The sequence below is a fragment of the Eurosta solidaginis genome, chromosome 1, assembly GCF_040869045.1.
Source record: "Eurosta solidaginis isolate ZX-2024a chromosome 1, ASM4086904v1, whole genome shotgun sequence".
NCBI classification, from domain to species: domain Eukaryota; kingdom Metazoa; phylum Arthropoda; class Insecta; order Diptera; family Tephritidae; genus Eurosta; species Eurosta solidaginis.
Genome location: NC_090319.1, coordinates 262240039 through 262254147, shown reverse-complemented (window position 1 = coordinate 262254147; position 14109 = coordinate 262240039). Strand labels below are relative to the sequence as shown.

General features: G+C 34.3%; 1 protein-coding gene across 4 annotated transcripts in view; it reads left to right on the top strand.

The window, feature by feature from the left end:
• The window catches only part of LOC137237231 (facilitated trehalose transporter Tret1-like), a 65064-nt gene that overhangs the window by 31830 nt on the left and 19125 nt on the right, over positions 1-14109 (top strand). The window contains exon 1 of one of the 4 annotated variants that reach the window (XM_067760630.1): positions 10583-10606. The exons of the other annotated variants lie outside the window; for them this stretch is intronic. The gene's annotated coding sequence lies outside the window, so the exon portion shown is untranslated. Of the gene's footprint in view, positions 1-10582; positions 10607-14109 lie in introns of those variants that run through there. 4 annotated transcript variants of the gene reach the window in all.

The following is a 14109-nucleotide window of genomic DNA, read 5'->3' as shown; positions in this document are numbered from 1 at the left end:
TCCGGGTGTATTTCTGCCACGAAAAGCTCTCAGTGAAAACTCATCTGCCTTGCAGATGCCGTTCGGAGTCGGCATAAAACATGCAGGTCCCGTCCGGCCAATTTGTAGGGAAAATCAAGAGGAGCACGGCGCAAATTGGAAGAGAATCTCGGCCTTAGATCTCTTCGGAGGTTATCGCGCCTTACATGTTTTTTTTTAATTATTTCCGAAGTATTTTCTGAAAAAGCTATGCAGGAAATTGTTCCGATATTGGAAAAGTTGAATGGGTTTTGCACGGTTTTTATAAAAAACTCAAAACAAAAACAAACAAAAGACGTTCCCAAAATTAATTTTTCTCAAAAGAAAAGCTATTCAATTGATTTGAAAATCGGAAAAAATCTGAAAACTAGTAATAAAACAAAATTTGTTGGTTTTCTGGCGCTTAGGTTGTTTTGCATAATATTATTGCAAAAAAAAAATCACCAAAGTTTTTCAAATTTATTTTATCAAAAACGTCAGAAAATTCATCAAAAATGTTAAAGATATTCCTCAAACTTTTAAAAAGTAGTTTTTATGTTGTTTTCCGATATATGAAAAATTTGTTTTTACCCCTGCGCTGGAATATTAAAAAGTAAAAGTTAAAAGTTATGCAAGGAAATAAATATACAATTAATTTAAAATTGGATGATTTGGTATAATATTTTAGGAAACCAAAACACAAAAAGCGTAACGTTTTTTTTTTAAGTTGCTAATGTCAAACAGTTTTCTTTACATTATAAAGTTATGAAAAAACCCAATAACAAAACATTACACAATTTGAATAATTTTTTTTAAACCTTAAAAACAAATGGAAAGAGTTAAAGTTAAATTGACACACAATTTGTTCAAAACAAAAAAATGCTGAAATCGAAACGGTTTCCCAAATGATAAAAAAAACTTAAATAATTTAAACGAAGAATGATAAGAATAAAAAGAAAACCACTGTAAAAGTTACTTGAGACAAAAACGTTTGCTTAAACTATTACAAAAGCCCAAAAACCGCATAATTGAAAAGTAGTCATTAAAATAATTTGAAATAATTATCAAATCGAACAAATGTGCACCGAAATATAAAAAGCAATTCAAAACCAAAAAAACCAAACTTTTACATTTTTTTTTTTCAAAAAGGAGTTAATTTCAAACAGTAGTCTGCTCTTAATTAAGTTATGGGAAAAATCCATTAATTCGAAAATTACCCACGTTTAATAATTGTTTTTAAATTTTTTACAAAGCCCAAAAAATTGTGTAATTAATTCGAAATTAAAAAAAATAATTGAATATTGCAAAAAAAAAAACTAAAAATGTAATTGCTGAAGTCAAAGAAATTTTCTAAAATTATCCAAAAAAACCCCAATAACCCAAAAATTTACCAAAGCCATACCGAGTTTTTTGAAAACCCATTATTAAATTGTATAGCTTATTTGAAAATTGAGTTCAGAAGAAAGAAATATAGAAAATAATCATAGGCATTTATTTCGATGAATACAGCCGGCACTATAGCTGCATAGTGGAACAGTCGTTATTATTTTTACTGTTAATGTGAAACTTTTCATTCCTCCGAGTTTCAAATCAACCAAAGAAATTTTACTTAAAAAAATCCGATATATGTACATATAATATGTATTCGTACAAAGCTAGTTTGGTTCTCACTTCATCAATAAAGCCAATATCCATTATCGAAAGTAAACAATTTTGCCAGTAATATTCCATACCCCATATGCATAAACAATTTGAAAAACTTTATCATTTACAGTTTTATTATTGTTATTTATTTTGATTGCCAAAAAACATTCCACTCCACATGCTTAGCATAAATTAAAAGCAATTTTTATATTTTATTATTGGTATTTTAAGTGATTTGAGCTCTGGCCGAAACAAGATTGGAGCTCATTTTTTATAGACACTCACGTCACGTCAATGTCGAAACAATCGTATGCTTAACTACTTTATGGCGCGAAAAATAACACCACTCGAAAGCAGAGAAAGATTTGTAATCATAACAAACAAGCAAATATTTTTATTTTTATTAATAACCTTCGCCGCCACCGTTCTCTAAACCTTTCTAATTTTAGCTTACCGGAAAAGCCTCGTCTCTATCTTTTTGTGCAGTTTCATAGCTTGCATCTCAAGAATAATTGCATAGCATAACAAAAAATAATTATTGTATGTCAATCACGTAAATGATATTAAGAATGACATACTATGAAGTTTACATTTAAAACTATTATATATAATCGTTTTCAACAATTTTGTTTTATCGTAATCTAATTACTTCCTAACGCAAGTAAATAAATCAATCAACTTTATGTCGCTTCCGAATGTAAATATTTAAATTAGCCGGTAGATTCACATACATGCGCAGTTATAGATGTATGTACATTAGGGTGGTTACAAGGTATATGGTGAATTTTAATTTTTGTTCTATCTTTCGGGGCACCCTGCTAAAATATGCCAACAGATCAGAATATGATTATCTCAAAGTTTCAGGCCAATCCGATATTGTTAACATGTACCTCATTGAGGCCAAAGTTTATTCGTATATCATTCGATAATTTTATTTGTATTAATTTTTATGATGATCGGATAAATGCCAAATACTGCTAAAAATAACCTATCGAATGATATACGAGTGAAGTTCCTGGCATAAATGGTTTCGCTTTTACTGACCAAACACTAAATTTTTTTCTGAAAAATCGCTGTTTTTCCTAACTTCGACCTCAATGAGGCACGTGTTAACATTATCGGATTGGCCTGAAACTTTGCAGTAATCATTATCTGATGTATTGGTATATTTTAGGAGGATGCCCCGAAAGATAGAAAAAATTAAAATTCACCATATACCTTGTAACCACCCTAATGTACATATATGCGTTATCATATCCCTCATTTGCTGCAACGTCTCATAACTCAAAAAATATGACTTTTGAGTTAATAACATATAAACGTACCCAATATCATGATCCATGTTGTATAAAAAAAACTCCGTGATCAGTTAAAAATTTAGCACGTGTTATAAAAATGAAAATATGCCTTTATGTGCTCAACATATGGCAGGTTAAATCTTTGAATGGCTCTCCTGGAAAATTGTGTTTTTTGAGTTATGGCGACGTTGCAGCAAATGAGCGACATTAATTCAATTTTCAAAATTTTGCGATCGTAATAATAGCGCGATCGACCACTTCATTTACTGAATAAATATATACATATCGCGCACCTAGATCAATAGGGAGCTAACTCAAAAATCTTAAATTTTGAGAGTTTGAGTACCCTCGGGTTTAAATGCAATACCTTCCGAACTGTATACTCAAATTACTAATACCTCCACTAATAACCGAGAAAAGTATTTGCCAAATATAAAAATTGCATTAGTGCTTATGGAGGAGGCAGTCAGTTTTTCACGTTTTATAAACACTGCGATTTTTTTAGTTGATCGCTGTTTGATCGAGGTATCGCACACCTACTATATACACACATACTTACTTAACTCATAAAATATTCCTAGCACGCAGTTGAGCATATGTAGGTAGGTACGTACGTTCATCCGTCGCATATCTGATGCCGCTGACCCTGTTTCTTTTGTATACATGAATGAATATTTGTACCTATGTATGTATGAATTTTAAGTGAGCAAAATATTCCACTCTTTCTATTTCGACGCTAATAATTATAACAAAATGTTAGTGTTTTTGTTCACCATGGGGTCTTTTCACCAAAATTCAATAAGAATAGTGATGGTGTATGACTTAAATTTTTGTGCATTCAAACTTTACGAAATTTTTAAAGAAATAGTTTTTATTATTTTTTTTTTCACATTAATAGCACATGTTTACCATTCCAAATCACATAACAAACATAACAACAAACATAATTTCACATTTTCAGCATAGGTAACACTACCATGAAGGCACAAACACATTCGACTTGCGTCCAATAGGTCTGACCGATCACAAATTGTCATCAACGTCCTCTAACGGGAGTCCGAGGAAACTTGCTGTTTCAACAGGAGTCGACCATAATGAGAGAGGTGTTAGAAGCGTTGGTTCCACATTACAATTGAAGAGATGGTTGGTGTCATGTGGGGACACATTGCAAGCAGGGCATACATTTTGTGTGTCGGGGTTGATTCTGGATAGGTAAGAGTTTAACCTGTTACAGTATCCAGATCGAAGTTGGGCTAGAGTGACTCGCGTTTCCCTAGGGAGTGTGCGTTCCTCTTCTGCAAGTTTAGGGTATTGTTCTTTGAGTACTGGATTCACCGGGCAATTCCTGACATAGAGGTCCGACGCCTGTTTATGGAGTTCACCAAGGACCTGTTTATGTTTTTTGGCTTCACACGGATGTGTTCTTAGGTGCCGAATTTCCTCATAGTGCTAACGGAGATGACTCCTTAAGCCCCTGAGCGGTGGTGGCTTATCAATCAGATGTCTGTTGGGATGCCCAGGTTTCTGGGTATTCAACAGAAACTGTTTGGTTAGCATTTCATTTCTTTCCCTTATTGGGAGTATTCTCGCCTCATTATGTAGATGGTGTTCTGCGGACATAAGGAGACAACCCGTGGCGGTTCTGAGGGCAGTATTTTGGCAGGCCGGTAGCTTCTTCCAATGGGTTATCTTTAGGCTTGGCGACCATATCGGGGACGCATAGCACGCAATCGGCTGGACAATTGCTTTGCAAGTGGTAGTGAGCGTTTTTTATCTTTTCCACAAGTACTGCCAGCAAGAGATTTGAGGATTTTATTACGGCTCTGGATTTTAGGTACAATTGCGGCTGCATGCTCACCAAAATGTAGATCCTGATCGAACGTCCACCCAAGATTTTGGGTTGTAAGACAGTCGGTAGTGTAGTGCCATTGACGTGGACGTTTAAAATGGTCGACATTTTGGACGTCCATGTTGTAAATAAGGTCGCCGATGATTTAGTCGGTAATAATGTCAGGTTTCGCGAGGTGAAGAAACTGGAGAGATCAAGGAGGTAGCCGTTTATTTTGTTGCATAGCTCATCGATCTGTGGGCCTGGGCCTGTGGTCATTATTGTGCAGTCATCGGCGTAGGAAACGATAGTAACTCCTTCTGGTGGCGAAGGTAGCTTTGATATGTAGAAGTTAAACAAAAGTGGGGATAGGACACCACCCTGTGGCACCACTTGTTTAACTCTCCTTGGCTTAGATGTTTCGTTTCTAAATTGCACCGATGCCTGGCATCCACCCAGATAATTTGCGGTCCACCTTTTAAGACTTGGGGGAAGGGTAGACCCTTCTAGGTCTTGCAGTAAAGTGGCATAGTTGACCGTATCAAAAGCTCTTGATAGGTCTAGCGCAACGAGTACTGTTATATGGTGGGAATTTTGATTTTAACCGCAGTTTATCTGGGTGCTAATGGCATTTAGCGCGATGGTAGTGCTGCATAGTTTTCTAAAGTCATGCTGATGAGAGGATAATGGCAAATTTGCCTTGAAATGGGGCAGTAAAATGGCTTCAAGCGTCTTTCCTACCGGCGATAAGAGAGATATCAGGCGATATGACTCTCCTATGTTAGCTGGTTTCCCAGGCTTTAGTAGCGGGACCACCTTGGTTATTTTCCATTATTCGGTAATGACAAAGATGGGAAGAGACAGGTTGAAGACATGTGCTAAATAATTAAAACCCTCATTTCCTAGACTTTTAAGCATCGGTATGGCTATGCCGTCAGGGGCCACCGCTTTAGCAGGTTTAGCTTGACCGATGGCATCCTCAACCTCATTGGCGGTGATGGTAATTGGGGACGCGCTGAATTTATGTTTGCGCGCGTGTCTGTTGGCCCTGCGTCTAGCTTTCTCTACCGTAGAATGCATTATATATTCGCATAGAATGCATTATATATCGCATATTTTCGCATCCGACAGCACTTTATTCCCAAAGGCGATGGAAATTTTGTCGTTATGCTTGGACGGATTCGATAGGGACTTTACGGTGGACCAATGTTTACCGACACCGGCAGAGGGTTACAGCTTCTTAGATGCTCCTCCCATTTCGCCCGCTTGTGTTCATCCACAAGCAATCTGATGTGTTGGTTTATTTACTTTATTTGGGGTCGTCGGGTTCGAGCTGTCTTTTAAGGTCACGTTCTCTCGCTAAATTTGCGGCCTCCACCACAAAGTGAGACCGAATTTCGGGAATTCTTCCGGTGGGAAGACGTCGGGAAAGCACGCTCCCCTTGGCGAGCATCAGTCGGGATAGGGAGGACAGCAAAGCGGATGTCTGTAAAGGATTTATATTCTTCCCACTTTCCTTTTTTAAAGTTTATGAAAGTGCGTTTTTCAGAGATGATGAAGTCGGCGGTACGCTCGAGCGAGATGAGTATTGGCATGTGGCCGGATGCCAACGTTACCATCGGCTGCCAGTCACGATTGATATATCTGGCGAACTGTGACAGCTTCCTACCATACGAGTGGGGGCGTCTCCGTTTCTTCTATTTGATCCGCCAACATCTCACCTCTGCTGTCCGCCTGCAAGTTTGAATGCCATAGGTTGTGATGGGCATTGGAATCGCCTAAGCTAATGCGATTGTCGCCAGTGAGTAACTCACTAATATTAGGGCGGTATCGACTGGGGCAGCAGGTGGCAAGAGGGATGTAGATGTTGATGATTTCTAGGTTTACATCGCCTGACCGGACAGATAAGCCCTGACGTTCCAGGACATTGTCTCTGCGGCCGATGTCGGGATCAAATATATGATATTGCACTGAGTGGTGTATGATAGACGCGAGACCGCCTCCATTCTCGCGATCTTTTCTGTGGACATTTTACACAGAACAGGTCTGGTTTTTTTGTTTTGTTGTTGTTGTTTTGTTTGAAAAGATTGTCTTATGGGAAAAAAATTTTTGTTTTTAAAATTTAGTCAATGAAAACAAATCCAAATTGAGTTTTCTTGCGTTCCTTGTGGCAGGCGAACTTTCAGCGTACGTTATTTCAAAGGGACACAGGTGCCAAAGCGACTCAAAAGTTTAATTCGCCTTAAGCGGCGAATTGGCGCTACACCGTAGTCTAAATTGGCAGCGCTGGCGTCAAGAAATGAAATGCGCCAGCGCCAGGAGTTCTTACAAGCTTTACTGTGATAAGAAAACGCCATTGTTTCGCCTTTAACGAAATCCGTTTTTGTTTTCAAAATGCTATAACTTTTTCAAAAATTGACCGTTTAGGATCTTTTTTTTTTTTAAATTTGTTTTTAAATGTACTTTTCGGAAAAAACACAAAAAGTTTTTTAAAGTTTTTTTTTGTAATTTTTCAGTTTTTCGAGATTTTTCGAATTTCGCCATTTTTTTTCTCATAAAAAACTTCAATCAATTCTGCAATCATCCCCACTAAACCCGGAGTGGGCCGATTTTTTTTTTTATTAAATTAAAAAAAAAACTACAAATTTTTTTGTATTTTTTCCGGAAAGTACATTTAAAAAAAATGTAAAACAAAAAAAAATCCCAAACGGTAAATTTTTGAAAAAGTTATAGCATTTTGGAAAAAACACCGTTTTTTTTTTTAATTCATAACTTATTTTGAGTTGGACACCGTTTTTGTTTTCAAAATGCTATAACTTTTTCAAAAATTGACCGCTTGGGACCTTTTTTTTAAATGTACTTTTCGGAAAAAATGCAAAAAAATTTTTAAAGTTTTTTTTTCAATTAAATAAAAAAAAAAAACGGCCCATTTTATTAGAAAAAAATGGCGAAATTCGAAAAAATTCGAAAAACTGAAAAATTACAAAAAAAAAACTTAAAAAATTTTTTTTGTATTTTTTCCAAAAAGTACATTTAAAACCAAATTTAAAAAAAACCAAAAGATCCCAAACGATCAAGTTATAGCATTCTGAAAACAAAAACGGTGTTTTTTTTTAAATTCATAACTTTTTTTGAGTTGGATGAAAAAATTTGAAAAAATTCTGAAAAACGTCTTTCGTAAGCTAGAAAAAGAAAAAAAACTTTCAGCCAATTCTAAAGGGGTCGGGTTCAAAATTGGTCGAAATGGGATGGAATACCCCAGATATCTTTGCAAAAAAGAGCTTTATATCAATGGTATTTCATTTCCCAAGTGGATATATAACAAAAAATAGGAAAAACTTCAAATTTAAAAAAACAGGCGTAGCACCTCCCCTTTATGACTAAGCAATTTTCTACGTTTCGGGAGCCATAACTCGAAGTGAAATTAGAATGGAACCATATGTATATGTATTATTGCGCAGCCTTGTAACACTATTAATCACACAAAACAAAACAACAACAGCATTTCAAGTGTATGGGTATGTAATGTTCGGTTTCAACTTAGACTTCCTTACTTGTTATATTTACCTTTCCTTTTTTCTACCTTTTCTTATGACCACAAACATTTTCGTATAATTTTCTTTAATCCAAAGGTGACAAGAAAAGCTTCGTAGGGCATCAAAAATCTATTCGGCCTTCAGCTACCTGTTTGGCTTGTACTTCAGGCAGTAACTATCTCTTGCGTAAGTTCTATGCTCAAATTATCTTTCACAATTCTTGTTGAGCACGCACGTCTACTAATGTAAATACGTCTCTTACCAAGTTTTAATATAATGCGATTTATGGGTCGACAAATTTAACTGTTTAAAATTTTTTCGTCTTTCAGCGCTGCCACACCCCTCTATTCAAAACTTTTTGACGAAATTTCTTTTACATACATTAATGCATATTTTAAAAAATCGACCATAGATAAATCCCTGGACTTGAGCTTACTCCATAATGCAATTTATATTATACGACAGACGGATAAAAACAAAAACAACATGTTGCTCTATATATATAGAAACGATATTCCATCATACCTCTCAGTTTTGATTTGGAGAAAAACATATTTCTTTCATCTGCCATCTTCAGTGCCATTTTTTTATATCGAAAACAACAACAGACATCAAACTGGTCAGAAATGATACTATCTTACGACTATAATCTTACCGATATCAAACTAGTCTAAGCATCAACAAAAATTTAATTATTTTACAAATATTATTTTACGCCACCCTGTTTTACCCTATAACTTTCCTATACCATATTATTTTCGTTTTTAATAGTATAATTTTATGAAGGCATTAACAAAAGGCAGATTTTGTCTACAGGAATTTTTAACCTATGACGCCGCACAATGTCATTATTTAGTTATGCATCACCCTATATAAGTTAAAACGCCCTATATTGAAGATTGGCTCCAATGGAAGACTGTGCATGCAATTCATGTATAGAGACAACATGTGCCTTTGTTTGCTGTCTAAAGAATTTTAAAATCAAATATGTAGAGAGTTTATAAACAAAAAGCCATTAAGGGAATTCGCTTTTTCCTTCAAGGTGTACAGATTGAACGAATTATTGATATCCTAAGCATTAAAAAGTTGGCTTATAAAATACAATGAGAAATTATGAAAAACAATTGATCAATCGTTTCATGAACGAAATTAGAAGATTGAGAGGAATACCGTTGAAGCAGGGTTGTATTTCATTTCAAACAATTCGTTGCATATATTTAATTTACAATCCGTGCATGTCGTGCACTGTTCGCAAGACAAAGCGAATACCCCTAATAATTTGCTAATGTTATAGTGGGTTTTAAAAATATGTCTACCAATTTTTTAAATTCTCAGAAGTTACGAGCTCAATCCCATGGATCATACTTTCAACTTTGTTTTTTCTTCACACACATTCTTTAAAGATTTAAAAATTTTCCGAAAAATGTTTGAGAGTTTTTTTTTTTGTAACTTTCATCCGTAAAATTGTGATATACTCAGCGCTCCCAAATCAGAGTAAATACTGCTAAAGCCTTTTATGCAAAAGAACTTTGGCTGTTGCCTTACTTTTTTCACCAAAAAATTATATGAGCAATAAAATTTGTTTTCCTTAAAACATGTCAAATTTGTTTAGCAAAAAACTGTTTGCGATTTACTTAACTTTGCAGACTAGAACGTGAAAAGAATTAATTAACAAAAAAATACTATTAATATTGTGCTGCTGAACTAACATACGTCACTAGACTAAATAAATACACAATTTTATATTTCTCCATTGTGATATTAGAGTATTAGAGAGACTAAAGTTAAGGCAAATACATTCTGAATCTAAACTAAATTCTCTAACGCGTGTTTCTACATACTTAGTGTGATATTTGATCTACATTAAGAGTGACTAGTACACTGAAAGAAAAAGACAGGTAAAATCAACCGAAATTCAACGGAAATTTCTGTCAATTTTAATCCATCGCAACAAGATCTTGAATCAACTGCGCACAAATCGTTGATTCGTAATTGGCCGTTTTAGTAGTCAAATAAACAACCAAAGTTTAATAACCGCAAGCAAAAAACAAACCTTTCTTCCATTCTCTGGCCATCCGCGACAGCCGTTCTCACTGTCAGCTATTATTTGACAGGTAGGTATGGCAATAAAGGAATAGGAAGATTCTTCACTTGTATGAATTCACAATGGTCTAGCCAGACGACAACGCTAAAAAGTGACATAATCAAATTTGGTACAAAAAAAAGATAAAACAAAATCCACAAATATTTGAATTTTTACTAAAATTTTGAAGAAAATCGTCGGACACTGCGACTACCCAGAAGTAAGTTTGAATTTTTATTGATAAATTTTGAAATGAATACGAACTATGAGGCTATCAAGCCAACCTAATAAAACCGCACTGCGTTTTTTTAGCGCACGCAAACAACCGGCGTTTTTTGCCCCAACCCAAATAAGCATGCGTTGCGACAATGTAAAGCATGTGTGCAAACGTCAAATCTAAATGACACACAGAACAAAAATTGGAAATCGATTTAGGTTTTCACGCAGCAAATTCAATTTGGGTTGCTCTCATACAAGTTGTATGTGCATGAGACATTTTTGACAGAAAATGACTTGCGTGCGTTTATATTAGGTTTGCTTATATGTCCGTCTAGCCAGACGACAACGCTAAAATGTGACATAATCAACTTTGGTACAAAAAATTGATAAAAGAAAAATAAAAAAATTTCGATTTCGGAATTTTTATAATGACCGCCTCTAAACTTAAGAAGTCACTAAAGTTATTCATGATCGGGTGGGTAGTAGTAAAGTTATTCACGAAAATAAAGCCTTCTCGTCTGGCCAGACGCCACAATCTAACGGAGGGTTAATATGAAAGGGATGTCTGTTCATTCGAAATAACCAGCGCAAACTGTTATTGTCGAAATGACACTGACAGTGAAATCTATTGAAATAACAGATATTTCTGTTTTTTTATAGATTAATAGTGTAAACTTTTACATCAACAGAATTTTCTGTTCAGACCTATGACATTAATACCTGTGGAAAAAATTAAAGCCGGTTAAATATATTTTTAAACTTACGTAGTTTTTTTATTTGTATAAATTACACATAACTACATTTCATTTCTAATGATTTGATTTTATTGCTATATTAAGTAATATTAATTAAAATAATAATAATTTAAATCTGAATTCAAAAAAAACAAAACTTGTTCCGAATTACCATCGACAGCTTTGTAAGAAAGTATGTTGACATATACATATATGCGTAAATATTTGAATATATAAATACGCATGCTTGCTACATACATATATGTATATATGCTACTTACATATTCACACACGCGTTAGTACATGCTCTAGCGAAAATAAGGGCATGCACCGTTTGTTAAATCACATTGGCGTCGGTTTCAAGAACTTTATTTCAACTTTACATTACACATTATACACTTTATTACTTTGTTTTATTAAACGCACTTTCACCAAATTTTATTTTTTATAATTTATTTAATTTATAGTTTTGAACTTCGCAGCGCGTTACTTTACTTTTCAAATATAAATGAAAATAATAGTAATGAAACTGATTCTCAATTCTTTCAGTTGCAGCTCATTCTCAATTTCTTCTCTCGCATGTAGAGTTGCCAAACGTGATTGTTTCGAACAAAACTTGTAGTATAAATGTTGCACATAACATTTTAAATATAGATCTTGTAAGCTATAGAAAAGTAAAGAATGAAATCGCTGGAAGGTAATTCACCAATGGAGTAACTATACATGTAATTCGGCAAGGTTAATTCTCGTAACAGTTTATTTTGAAACGATTCCAAAACTACTCAAACTTAATGCTGTCGGAAATATCAACATTAAAAAAGGATGTTTTTATTATCTTATTAGATTCGTTCGCATGAGTGAAAATTCGTAAAAACTTGAACAATATATTACTAATTTTGGAAAAATCATGTTTGTTCAAACAAAACTTTTGAAAAAAGTGGGCGCAATTTTGCATTTCGCTTGGAGGAGAAGTAGCAAAATTGTACCCGATAAATAGGTGTCCCAGTATCGCATAATTTTTTGCAATGTTATGCACATTAAATTCAAAAAATGGCTTTTTTGTTTTGTATTGATAACTAAAAAACTAATTTTTTGTTGTTTTCCCAATTTGTGTGTTTTTTCGATTTGGTGGTTTTCTTATTTTGGTGTTTTTTTTTTTTTTTTTTTGAAACAAGTACCACCATATTCATAAGTACAAAGTAGAGATCGCAGTGAGCGTAAAATTCTCTCTGAAATTTGCTCATGCATTGACTGTTGTTCGCTGTTGAAATGACTTGAAGATCAGTTGTGTTAACAGAAAAATCAGTTATATTGATTAGGAATCTGTCAATTTTACAAAATTTTGTTAACGTAAGAGCGAAAATTTCTCTTCTGTTGAAATAACTAAACTAATTTGTTCGCTTGAAAAATAACTCGATCGAATTAACCATAATTCGATCAATTTCACCGAATCTCCGTTAAGTGAAGAACAACAGAACAGATTTGTTGATTTTACTGGCACCATTTCTTTCAGTGTAGTACATTTAATTTATAATATTTATTTAGGCTGTAAGACAGATTAAAAAATTAGGCAGAAAGCAAATAGATACCGTAGTTAATAAAAGAAGGAAATTCCATATATAGGCCAAATACGGGAGCTAACAAACAAATGGTAGTACATGTGCAGATAAGATAAATAATACTCAAAGTTTTAAAATTACGTCAAAATTACATTTACAAAAACATAGTATTAAAGTACGCTTATGCTATTCGGGTATGCTGTGCACTGTGTCGATACAGAAATAAATAGACCCTAAGGGCAGCCAGATAACTGCAGTGTCTTTCAGGCGGGAATTGAAGCAGTGAAGAAAGCGGCAGAAATTCTGGAGGAAACGTTTATGCTGCAATCGCTTCAATATATATATTTATAGTCAGGTGGCGATCAAGGCAATAATCTCACACAGAACTTTATCAAGAAGTGTTCTGCAATGCAAATAAGCATTAGGGAGAGTTCGATTCAACCGGACCATACAACTATACTAGTTGCCCGGCCATAGAGGAATATAAAGTAATGAAAAGGACGATGAGCTGGCAAAGGAGGGTGCAGCACACGATAAATCGAGGGAGGAATCAAAAGGAGACATGAGTTTTGCATATGATGCATCAAGCAGGAAAGGCGTGAACAGAAGCGCGGGTCTGCAAAATGTTTAAGATCATGTGCAAATTCTACGACGTTTGACTAACACAGTTGCTTATATCTCTAAATTGAGACATTTAGTATATGTAAGGTTTTTATCGATCGGCCAGTTCAACCTAAACTAACGCGTATGCTTTTTATGTACAAATAAACCTTAGTGTATTCATATTTACCAACTAATTACATACTTTCAAATGAATAAGAATATTGACAGTTGTCAAACAAAACACAATTAATAACTAATTACCAACTGCCTAAACTAAAGTTTCATCTAAATTTAATAGTTGGCAGCCAGAGTTTACTCACAGACTGTTTTATGATTATTACTGTTAAATATTAAACAACTATGCAAATTTGTTTTGTGCGAACGTCAAAGCTACTTCACGTTTTTTTTTTTTTTTTTTTTGAGAAATTAGGTAGCGCGCATTTTTTGTTTGTTATCATTATTTGTTTATACTTTTGTTATGCTTTTATTTTCAAACAAAATTTTGTGTGTCATCATTTTATATGTATTTGTTATTTTTGTGTGGTCTTAATCAATAACAACAGAGTCGGTACTAACTTTATTCAATATTCAGCTGAATTGACTTACTC